The 10,657-nt window shown below is 51.5% G+C and overlaps 4 non-coding genes across 4 annotated transcripts; 1 reads left to right on the top strand and 3 right to left on the bottom strand.

Moving 5' to 3' along the window:
• Nucleotides 1-469: 469 nt before the first annotated feature.
• Nucleotides 470-543, bottom strand: TRNAN-GUU (transfer RNA asparagine (anticodon GUU)). Its single transcript has one exon. It is a non-coding gene; the product is annotated as a tRNA-Asn (tRNA).
• A 5,951-nt stretch (nt 544-6,494) lies between these two features.
• Nucleotides 6,495-6,565, top strand: TRNAG-CCC (transfer RNA glycine (anticodon CCC)). The gene has a single exon. It is a non-coding gene; the product is annotated as a tRNA-Gly (tRNA).
• A 2,369-nt stretch (nt 6,566-8,934) lies between these two features.
• Nucleotides 8,935-9,098, bottom strand: LOC111765661 (U1 spliceosomal RNA). The gene has a single exon (XR_002797953.2). It is a non-coding gene; the product is annotated as a U1 spliceosomal RNA (small nuclear RNA).
• Nucleotides 9,099-10,226: 1,128 nt separating this feature from the next.
• TRNAE-UUC (transfer RNA glutamic acid (anticodon UUC)) lies at nt 10,227-10,298 on the bottom strand. The gene has a single exon. It is a non-coding gene; the product is annotated as a tRNA-Glu (tRNA).
• Nucleotides 10,299-10,657: the final 359 nt, after the last annotated feature.

The following is a 10,657-nucleotide window of genomic DNA, read 5'->3' as shown; positions in this document are numbered from 1 at the left end:
CCCATGTATGAGGTCCTGGGAAAATTTTAAAAATATATATTTATATATTTAGTTCTCCCACTCTTAAGTGCATGTCTACTGTGAAGAAAACAAAAGGAAACATCTCCCAATTGAACCTAGAAGAAATGACTTCATACTTTCTGCTGAAAAAAAGAAAGAGGAAGAAAATAAGAGAATTAATAATGCAATCAGACTAGGGAAGTGGCGGTTCCTTTGTAAAACAAACAAAATAAACAAAAAACAACAGCAAAAAAACAATGCACAGTTAGTAAGAATGGAAGGTTCCCAAGAAGACAGCAAGTTTGTCGTCAATGGCTCCCGTGAGAGCAAGGGGAGATGCCTTGCTTACACAGCCTCCTGCTGAGGGTTAGACACAGAGGAGAGGGAATGGGCCTGTAGGTGTGGAGGGGATTATGCCATGGGGAATGGAGAGCAAGCACCTCACGTTTTAAAACAAGCTGGCGGCCGCCGTCCCTGGGTGGGCTCGAACCACCAACCTTTCGGTTAACAGCCGAACGCGCTAACCGATTGCGCCACAGAGACGTCTACACGCCGGCTTCCTCCTCGCAATGGCTCCCGAGCATTCACTAACCACCAGGCGGTGCCGCTTTTCTCCGCAGAACAAACGCACAGGCGCCAAGGCTTCGGGAATTGGACGGGTTGGGGCCACACGTGGGACACCCGGGCGCTGGGTGGCTCCGACGCTGCGACAGCCGCCGGCCCCTCCACTCCTCAGAAGCCAGAGCCCCCCGGGGGGGCCGGTGCCCGCGCCCCCCAGCCCCTCCCCGAGCCCGCGGGGGCGTAGGGAGCTGCGCGTCCCGAGGGCGCCTGCGCGGCGCTTCCCCGGCTTTGCTCTTCCAGCCAACCGCCTGCGCCGCTCGATCCCGCCAGCGGAGCCCGCAGGGGCGGTGGGCGGGGGCGGAGGAGGCGGCGGGGCCCCCACGGCCAAGGGCGAGCGAGTGGGGGAGCGAGGGGAGGCGAGGCCGGGCAGCAGCCCTGTCGGCAGGCTGTGCAGAGGCGAGGCCGCCTCCCGAGGAGGGGAGCAGTGGGGAGGGAGGGACAGAGAGGAGATGACAGAGAAGGATGGAGACCTGTAGCTGCCCAACAGCAAAGCAGCCGAATAGTTTCAATCTATTCACGACAAAAGTAGGGAAGCAAGAAGAGTCGTTGCCAGCAGCTTTGTGGCCCTATGATCCTATGGTGGTTAATATTCTACGTTGTGGCCGCAGGAACATCGGTCCTAGTCCACGTTGCGGAATTTTCCTCAATATTTTTAAATCAATGTAATGCAGACAAGTAGTTGCAAAATGGTATAGTACTAAATGGAAAACAGCAATCCCTCTCGCCAAATTCCACTCCCTGGATACAGCCACTTTCACTACGTTCTTTCCTCTGATATTCACTTCCATAATTCTAAGTAAAGTCCTTATGCTACTATTATTTCATTAAAGTTTTTGAAAAGTAATACATTCACATGGTTCTCAAGTAAAACATACAAAAAATATACAAGTAAGAGTTATTGCTCCAACTCCTGCTGCCCATCCAATTAGTTGCTACCCAACTCCACCTTTCTCGGGTAACCATTGTTATTAGTTTCCTGTGTGTACTTATATACAAGAAAATACAACTATGTATTTACTTTTTCCTACCTTTGTTAACGTGCAAAACGTGGTATAGCAGCCTCTACCCGTGATGATATCTCACAATAACAAACAATCAAAACAATTCAGTGGCTTGTTTCTACTGGCACTGCATGTCCATCCTGGGTTGGCCAGAGACTTTGTTTCACATCTTCCTCACCCAGGGTGCCAGGCAAACAGAGTCTCTATCATCTGGAGGGCCATGCTGGGAATGGCATGGGCAGGGTACATTTTAAATCACTCTCTGGTCCTTAGACGCTTCCTCCCAGATGTGACACAAATCACTTCTGCTCCCATTTCATTGACTAAATCATGTCACACAGACCTGACAGTTCAAAAGGAACAGAAAAGTACGAAATATCCTGGGCCCAGGAGATGGAGACCCAGACACGCTGGGAACAGCAAGGAAGGTCACCTCGTATACACATTGTTCTGCACTTGCTTTTGTCAGCAAAGAAAATGTTGAATTAAGCACGCCATCTTAGTGAACAGAGAGAAAATCCTTATTCTTGTCTTTAAGGCTGATGGACATTTGTATTATTTCCATTATTTTCTTTACAAAAATGCTACAGTTGGAATAATGAGGGTGCTCTGGGAATGACTGGGGTGATGAATGCACAAATATGGGAAAACACCAAATTCCTTTGTTGTACTCTTTGGATGAATTCATCCTTATTATTACATAACAATAAAATCGACTTGAAAAAAATTAATTCCATTCAAAATAACATCAAAGAATAAAATAACACTTGAGAGCAAATGCACTAAAAGGTTTAAGCTTGTACTCAGTTGGTACAGACTTTCCTTGAAGGTGAGGAAAAGTATTTACTAATGACTTGTGATTGTAGCAAAAAAAAAAAGTGAACATAATTAGTGCCCCTCAATTGGACACCTGATATTTATTAAAGTGGAAAGTCTGTGTTGCACTTATGTATATCTATGCAATTGTAGCCAAAAATATTGCAAATGTGATTAATACCCTGGATTATACATGTGAAATTAACATGAAATGACTGTTATATTAAGACATATATATGTGTGTATATTTGTATGTATACACACACACAAACACAATTAAAAGAGCCTCGAGACCTGAAGGCAAAATCAAAATTACCCACATTTATTTATTTTGATTTTAAGAAAGAGAGGAGAATGAGAATGAGTGCAGAAAAATATAGCTAATCACCGCAATTTGGTGGAAAAACTAGACATTTGCCACGCGTACCCTTTAGTTGCTGGGCAGAGCCTGGTGAAGAATGTTCGGGGAAGGAGAGGGTCCACGGCCAGGCCACCGCCCCACTACCCTCCACGCGGGGGGCCCTCGGGGGCCTCCCCCAGCGCACCCCCGTCTCACCTCGCAGGCTTCTCTTCAGAACGTGGAAGCAGCCGTTCCCCAGCCAGCGGGCTGAGCAGAGCACCCGTCTCCAGGGGACGCACGAGGACGCGGCCTGGCTGGTGGCTGCGTGGTCCTGCATTAAGGGCCGCATGCGTGTGTCTGCGGGACCCCGGCGAGGAGCGCAGGGCGCGGGCTGAGGCCGCCGCGGGCTGCGATGCCGCGCGGGGAACTTGGGGACACGCTGCGGCCCTCGACAGCCGCCCCTGCCGCGTGAGGAGGGAGCGCAGGCAGGACCCCGGCGCCCCTGACGAGCCCCGCCCGCCTCTCCCGGCCTCGGTGCCTCCCTCCTGCCTCCCCCGCACTCAGAGAGGAGTTTCCCCAGTTTCCCCTCCTGTCGGGACCGTCAGGACGAGGGGCAGTTCTTCCTCTCCACGAGCGGGAGGACGGCGGCGCCGCGGGGAGCAGCAGCTCGGAGCGGCCGTCCTTGCACTTCGGGTGCGAGGGAAGCGCGGCGACCAGGGCGCAAGGAAAGAAACTGTGGGAGGAAGAGGCACAGCCCTCCCCAAACGTGGCTTCCCTTCACCTCCACAGGAGATTCAAGGAGAGAAACACACTCAAGGCTTTCCGCCAACAGCAAACTCTCTCTTCCCTTTTGGTCTTTGCCTGTGTGGCCTTTCTAGAGACCTCCCCACACTGTAGGAAAACCGCCCTTACGTCCTTGTGCAAATTCCCACTCCATTTCCAGTGAAGCAGGATATTTTTAAAAAGGCAAATAAAAGAAGTTGCAGGAGATATAAAAGGTAAAGTAAAACTGCCCTCCAGTCTACTGGAGAGGCTGGGCTTGGATCTGATCCTGGTGTCCTGAGGTCCATCGTGGTGTGTGAAGCTGAGAGGGAAGGCACGGAGGCGCTGAGCCTTAGCGTTCTTAATTCAGAGGAGCCGGTAGTGCATGGACTTTTGCAGATCTTCACAGCTTTCTGCCGTGGCCTGATGGCAATGAATCTGGCTGCATAGAAGAAACCTGTGGCAGTGACCCTACTAAGAAACATCAGAGAAAACAGTATATGAAGGGCCTGGCATACGCAAACAACTGGGACAAGCTGTAAGGTCCTTGCTACTCTATCAAATTATTAAATGTTTTTTGGTTGGGTAAGACAAACCTATACCATCTACTGTATTTGATAAAGTACAATGTTTCCTCATGTTAATAGAACTTGTAATATTGTTGGAACACTAAAAAACTTGTATCTCAGTAAGATGTATTAATTTGGAAAGGTTCTTCATGGGAGCAGGAGGGCCTCCAGCAGGCTGCTTTTAAAAATAAAAAAAGAGGGGGAAGGTGGATATTAACTTAGCCTGTGAATTGGCTGTGCCCAGCACCAATACTGGCTTTGGGTGGGGTTTGTGGCAAAGGCAATATTCTAACTGAGTACCCCTTGGGTTTTAGTCGCAATTGTGGGAAGAGGCCAAAAGTACTATATAAAAAAGCAATTGTGTGCAGCATAGGAAGCCCTGCTGCAAGTGAAAGATCTAACCCGACAGTGTCTGGTCCCTCTGAAGACTGCAATCCCTATCCAGAGGTGGACTGCAGATACTAAAAACAGAACAGAAACAAGGGACTCTTGTGAATTACCCTCTATGGGGGAGAGATCTGTAGAAGAACATCTGGGACGCCTGCCAGCGGTGACAGGTAAATGTCAGTAATGTCCCTGCCCCCTGCTCTAACATCCCTCTCAGGACTGTTGAGGCACATGCCTCAGGAAGCTCCAGAGCCATACAAGTGACAGCTGAGAATGACGCAGAGTGGCTCCACCAGAAAAGTGAACATCGTGAATACCAGCCCTTGTGGTGCCAAGCACAGCAGTTCCTGCGGCTTGCTATTCACCAACAGCGTGTGGCCTTAATGCTCACTTCAATGACTGTGACATCAGCACCCTCCTGCTCTTGGAAGGGGCAAGATACGCTTTCACTACTACAGACACTGCAACAGGACTCCTATAACAGGTCAGCTATTGTTTTCTGCCTGGAAAAAGAGTCCTCACAATGATGGACTAAGTTTAAATTCAACACTGAGTTGTGGCCCCAGGTCCAGTGAAGATGCTAAGAGCAGGACCAAGGAAGGCACTGAAATTATGTGATAAACTTCCAGCGTGCCACAGCCCCAAATGGGGAAGTAACAATAAATCGTCATTGCCTATGCCTCAAACTACACAAACTGGGGGAAATGAGGACATTTTTGATTGAGTACTGGCCTATGTAGCCTTGCTGGTAGGAAATCTTAAGTCCATGAGAAATAAGTCATCACTAGTTGAAAGTCTGTATAATCGGCTGTAGTTATGGACTATGTATAAAATGCTGTTCTAAATTTGGAAGAAAAATTACAAAATGTAATGATGGCTGGAATTGCCAGTGGACTAGTCACTAAACCCTATGACTTGGGGAGAAAGTCGGGAAGGAGGTATTCTGGGAGAAATGTTGCTTGTTGGTCTTTGTTTCTTTTGAACTTCATCCTCAGAAGCACACAACAAGCCCCTGGGGGTATGAAGCACCAAGAAACCACGGAATCTGCCTTCGTTGCTTTACAAAAGCAAAAAGGGGGAAATGTGGGAAACTGTCTTACCTGTTCCCTGTTTGTTGCACTTATTCCCTGTTACTGTAAACATTGCCGTGCTATTGAGGAACAGCTGCTCTGGAGTTCCTAATAACTATGATGCAGAAACTAGGGTGGGGCTCTCAATTTCAGAAGCTGTGAGTCCCCTGGTCCCATCTTTACCTCCTCTCCTGTGTCTTTCTCTCTGTCCCTTTATTTTGTAAAGTTCTGCATTACCTTCCCTTCAAGGCAACCTACCATGCAGCTGATTGCAGCAACTGAGGGCAGGCTTCATCTTCGTGAATCTTTTTACACTAAGGATCTATTACACATCTGTCCAAGTGCTTTGAATGCCTGGCAAAGCATATGCATACTGCTGCCATCATGATGACAAGACCGAGTCATTCCTTTGGCACAAAAAACACCTCGAGAGATCTAACACCAATGACCAAATTTGTTTCTCCATTATGTCTCTTGTAATCCTGGCCTTTTTCTTGGCATTCTACTTCTGTTGCTTATTTCTTCCCCGAATGAGAATTGGATTTACCAAACCTAGCAAAGGAGGTCCCTTCTCAGAACCTCTGAGTAGCACCATGGGGTTGACAGTTGAAGGTTTGGGGTCATCAACCAGGGCCGGGATGAATTTCTCATGTTCTTGGACAGGAGTCTGTCATGCAGTTGGAAAGGGCCTTTTTCAGACTTGCACTGACAAAAGAGGTGTTCTGATAGTTTCATTTGCCCGTTGTCACTTTATCCTGTTGCCTGAGTCAAGTGTCCTTTGCAAGCTTTGGCTTTGGGTGTTGTCGCTCGGTCTTTTGACTCTGTCCTCTGAAAATAACACTGTCGAAAACTGCCTCAGAAAACTTGAGTGTCGTTAATAGCCATTCTTCTGAAGGCAGTTGCTGGGAGAGAGGCTCAGTACATGGTGGCACTGGTGGTTCAGTGGTAGAATTCTCGCCTCCCACGTGAGGGACCCAGGTTCAATTCCCGGCCAGTGCACATTGCCTTCTGAAAAAATGATTTTCAATTTCCTTTCTGGCCTCATACCTCCCTCACCCTCATTTTCAACCATTACCCAGTGCCTACCACATCTTTTCCGCTTCTCACTGCCAGCAGTGCGTGCCCACAAACCCACTCTTCTGCCAACACTCTTACAACTCAAAAGCACAAAAGGCACTACAAAACCAGTAATACTTGGCTCATGCTCTCGTCTCAGTTCATTTCTACCTTCCGAAATCCTGCATTTGTCTTCAATTACTGCTCCTACCTGCTTTTCTCCATCTCATTCCTTTTCTACCTTTGGATTGGGAGACTGAGCTCGTTCAGGAGTTCCCAGGATTCTCATTCAAAGGGGTTTACCACCCTCGAGGGACTCTTTTGACTGCACCGATATGCGCAGTGTTTTCATCTTGAATCGGCCCAGAATATATTCTAATTTCAATTACCTTTTTTACTTTGGTACAAGGATTCACGGAAAGGGTTCCAAAGACATGCGAGTTCCTTCTTATATTTTCAGAACCGAATTCTACATGTCGACTGAAGACGATTTTGTTTTCCTTTCTCCAGGCTGTTTTGGAATTTGCCTCTACTGTCCCTTGGCAGTCAGGACAGTCAGGAAACACCACACCAATCTCATGTCCTCACTGGAAGGGGAAAACCCATGAGAGCTCAAGCTTGTGGCCATGAATTCTTGTGACCTGTTTTTAAAAAAAAAAAATTCCTCTATCAGATTCAGTTTGTAAAGTCAAGGCGGCTCTTTACAAAGAAATCTGGAATTTGAAGGGATAGGAGTAGATCAGATCACACTTTCCCCGAGGGCACAGAATTTGCTGCAGCAACTTCTTGGGGCAAGGACCTCCTGAAGGACTTCTCAAAATCGCCTGGGAAAGAACTTGAACTAAGTCCTCTTTGTCCTCAAGCCCACTGAACAGAATTCCTCATAAACCATGTTAGCAATCAACCTCAGGGCATAGGCAGCTTTGGGGACTCCATTTTTACTTTGTGCCCTGGCACCTGCGAAGGTTCCTGGCAGGCTGGCCATGCACCTCCAGTCTAAATGTTTTCACGCTCTCTATCAAGTTTTAAAAGAGAGAAAACGTCTCCAAAAGACATTGTATTCTCTTACTTAGAAAACAATTACAGGATGACACCCCGGAGGTAAAGGATGGATTTAGAATCCCTGGACTAAGAACAGGCTGCATGAGGAAAAGGGAGAGTGGTCTGAACCTCCTGTACCACTTGCTAGAGTCCTGCTCCAACCAGCTGGTGCTCTGCACTGTCTGCACCTCCAGGTCCATCCACTGACTGTCTCTTCACAAGTCCGTCTGGCCACACCTCCCCACCCCAGCCCCAGTCCTAGGTGGGAGTACAGCCACGTTACCTTTGGCACCCACTTCAAATGCTCAGGTTGTGGAAATGGTATACGTGGGCTACAGGAAACTTGGGTAAGGCAATCTGGCATTCTGTGTAGCATGGGTGGGTCTTGGGAGAAGAGGGGCATGGATTCCGTGTGGGCATGTCCCTCCACATTATCCTCATCCAAGGGAGAGAGCTATAGCCAGAAGAAGGGCCAGGGCAGATTCTTTCTTCCCTGGCAAGAAGCACAATATCCTGTATACAAGCAAGCGTACCATGGGAGCACACACATTCCCCAAGCAACGGTGAGATCCTGATATTGTCATCACTAGCCACTTTAGCTTTGCTCATTGGGAGCACACAGAGAAAACAGGCAAGTGCAGGCAAAAGGAAGTGAGTTTCAATGAAGCCAGGATGTTGCGTCCACTGTCCAGGTTCCCTAACCTTGTGGGGAAGCAGCTGTGGAGATTTGCCCTCAAGGCTGCTTGTTGGCAGAATGTGTGAAAGTTAGGCATTGACTGGTTAGCGAAAGGATGGCTGAAAGAACACAAGTGCCAAGGATAGATGTCTGTGAATATTCGCTAGGCAATTTATCATTCACCAATAAAGTGGTGTTTGAACAGCTTCAATATATTCGGTCATGGAAAGGAATGCAATTGTGAAAAAAAGGAATTAGAAAATAATGACCCAGAGGCTAACACGGATAACCATGGTAAGACTAGATGACAATTCCTGGATATTAATGTCACTGTTGTACCTTGTTGTACCTTGGTTCTGTTATGTGTCAGGAGACCATAAAAAAAGGGTGATTCTGCGGTGGTGGGAGTGAGGTTTCTGGGGCAGAAAGAAGACCAGAACAGAAGAGGAAGCGGAGGAGGAGGAAGCCAAGTGAGGCACCAGGAGTCCACGGATAAGCCAGCCTGAAGGCGCGGTAGAGGTGGAAGCCAGAGGCTGCCAGCGTTATGACCGTGTCCTGGCTGTGCTTGCCAAGTCTGCCATGAAACACAAAACCCCGCGGGAGAGCGCGCTCGCAGCCCCCCACCACCCCAAACTGCACAGTTGAGTTTCCCCGATGCGGGGAAATCGCAGGGCTCAGCAGGTCCCCAGTGCACTGGACCAGCCTCGCCCTGGGAAAGCCACCGTCGTGACCGTGGTGTCCCCCCTGCCAGGTAAGCACGCAGGCAGCGGGCGCCCGCACGCCGCCACCGCATTCTTCCCGCCGGAGCCTCCCAAGCCGCTCTCCCCACGTCATTCCAGCCCCGGGCGCCAGCCGCAGCCCACGGCGTGGGAACTCCCCTGCCCGGAGCAGAGACCGTGGCCCGGCCGCCAGGACGTGGCTCCTCTGCATCCGGCACAGCTGCCTCTGGGGCCGCAGTCAGCCTCACCTCCCTGCGTCTCCGCGGGGCTCTCAAGGGACACTGCCTGGACTCCTGTCCATCCGCTGTCTCCAGCCCGCTGGGCGACACTGCGTGGCCACGAGAAACCTGCACAGCACCGAGGTGGGCGGGGGCGGCTGGGGCAGGGGCCGTTTACGGGATGAACCCACCCCCGCCGTCTGCTTGTAGGTGGGGCCGGGGCGCAGAGCGCCGTCTGCACGTCCTGGGGTTCATTTGTGCCCCTGCCTTCTGCTCCTGGCGCTGAAGGCGCTTTCCCATTTCCTCCAGGCTCCAAGCTGCGCGCGTGGGGCCCCGAACCTCCTCACTTACGGCGGGCGGCCCTCGGGGACCTCACCCACGCTCACCTCCCGCCCCCCTCAGCGGGGGTCGCGCCCCGTCACCTCCTTCACACGCCTAATAAACACTTGACCAGCAAATGGCACCGAGGAGCCCGAGCTGCACCCCACTGGCAGGCGAGGCGGGATCGCTGAGATTCGGTGCCCCGGGCCCTCCCCGGCCCCGCCCTCCCGGCCCCGCCCCGGCCCCGCCCCGGCCCCGCCCCGGCCCCGCCCCGGCCTCCGCCTGGGCGATTCCCAGCTCAAGCAGTCCCGCCCCTGGGGCAGGGGCGGCGGGGGCTGCAGAGGACGCCCGCTAGAGTCTAACGCCTTAGGGATTAGAATCCCTGCATGCGTGGCAGGGGAAAGAGGTTGAGTAACTCTGGATCAGCCGCTTCCTCCATGAGCGGTGTGGACTGAGGGGAAGACTCACAGGCCTGAGAAGCGGCCCACAAGCCCTTCTTGCGCGTCCCCCCAGTTTGGGAGTGGTTGCCGAGTCTCTTGGCATTCGGGCTTTGAGCACAGCTGGCAGGCTTGTGGGGATGCATCAAACCCCGATCACTGGTCCCGCAAAGCCACCCAAGTGCAAAAGCCTTCCCTGGCCGGGAATCGAACCCGGGCCGCGGCGGTGAAAGCGCCAAATCCTAACCACTAGACCACCAGGGAGGTGTGGGTTAGGTTCTTGCCGCGCTCCTCCCGCCTCCAAAATCCTGGACACCCAGGGCCGGAAAGGGGCCCCTCCCAGAAACCTTCCCAAACTCAGGGCCTCCCTGCTTTCTCCAAAAGGCACCCCGCACGCCACGCACTGAGCGCCCTGCCGGACCAGGGTGGTGCCGGCAAGACCCATGAGGACCACAAGTCAAGGAGCCGAGGGCCTCGTGCTGGGCTTGCCAGGAGCCAAAGGCGGACACACGGTGGCGGGAGCCAGGCCTGTGGACCAGGTGGAGGGGAGGCAGCGAGAAGGGGAGGGGCGCCAGGGAGCCCAGGAGGCTGAGCACCCACGGGCCTGCCTCTCCCGCCTCCTA

The sequence above is a fragment of the Dasypus novemcinctus genome, chromosome 13 (assembly GCF_030445035.2).
Source record: "Dasypus novemcinctus isolate mDasNov1 chromosome 13, mDasNov1.1.hap2, whole genome shotgun sequence".
Taxonomy (NCBI): Eukaryota; Metazoa; Chordata; class Mammalia; order Cingulata; family Dasypodidae; genus Dasypus; species Dasypus novemcinctus.
The sequence above is the reverse complement of the archived record's forward strand: the minus strand, read 5'-3'. Positions and strand labels throughout refer to the sequence as shown.